This window comes from Falco cherrug, chromosome 7 (genome assembly GCF_023634085.1).
Source record: "Falco cherrug isolate bFalChe1 chromosome 7, bFalChe1.pri, whole genome shotgun sequence".
Taxonomy (NCBI): domain Eukaryota; kingdom Metazoa; phylum Chordata; class Aves; order Falconiformes; family Falconidae; genus Falco; species Falco cherrug.
Genome location: NC_073703.1, coordinates 52,262,807 through 52,263,984, shown reverse-complemented (window position 1 = coordinate 52,263,984; position 1,178 = coordinate 52,262,807).

The window sequence follows — 1,178 nt, the reverse complement described above, 5'->3', positions numbered from 1 at the left end:
GTGCTTTGGAGTTGGCTTGTCATTTACTGCATGGGGTTTTGTGACAGCTCTGACAAAGCGAAATGAGTGTCTTAAATGGGATGCAAGCGGTGCAGACAGTACATTTTATTTTTACAAGTGTATTTGCTGCTTTTCCTCATAATGTGTGAGCACCTCCTGGAAACCTGAAGTGTGAAACTGCGTGTTGGGAGGCAGTCTAGCAGGTTGTTTTGGACATGGGTATGAATGAGTTCAGAGGTACAAACACAGAAATGGTTTGACAGCTCTGCTTGAGAGGGGCGTTTGATAATTTCTGTCTCCCACAGAGTGTTTAGGAGTTGGCATTGCACTGAAGCTACCTCTTCCCCCACCCTCAGGGAAACCGCTGAAGCTTAGGAGGCAGAGACCTCTTTGGAGTGCCATAGGGAAGTGATCGGCTCAAGATTGCTCCAGGCCACTGTTAAAAGGCTGGAGGATGGGACAAAGCTAAAATCAATTGAGAGCACAGGACTGAGTGAAAACAATTTCACTAGTCAGCCCCAAACCTAAAATGCAAACACAAAGTCCCTCCATTCTTTTTTGAGAGTTGACAAAGTATCCTTTACCGTACGTATGTGCCTCTGTGTGATTTGGATTAAAAGTCAACTTTAAATATGTGTGCAAGGATGTGAAGAAAAACCTAACCTGCTTTTTGTTCTTGCAGTTATGGGGGAAAACTGCTGGTGAAATAATCTTTCTTGCCCCTGTTCTTAGTTGGTACGCTTGTTTTTGCTCCCATCTTCTCGCTGTTTTCAGGCACAAAGTCACAGCTCAACTTTTGTTGTGGCTGCCCTATGAATCCTACTGCTTACCTGTTCAGAGCTCTTCGGGATTGCTCTGTCTTCACTAATTGTTTTTTTTCTGGAAGGCAGCTTACCTTCTTCCTGCAGTGTATGATTAAATGAAAATTGGTGTTAAGCCACACTAAGTTTTCTCTCTAATGCCAGTGGGGGTGGTAACTAAGTGGGAGTGAATTCTGTTCTTGCTGTGAAGAAAAATTGTACTCTCAGGGTCCTAAATTTCTCTGGAGGGGTTTTGTTTGCCTCTGACAATTTTGACTTACAAAGAATACTTGGAAATTAAATTTTCGTAGTGGTCTCCAAGAGGTGCTCCGGGAGGGAATATGAGGAGAGCTTTGAAAATTAGTTCTGTTTTCTTTT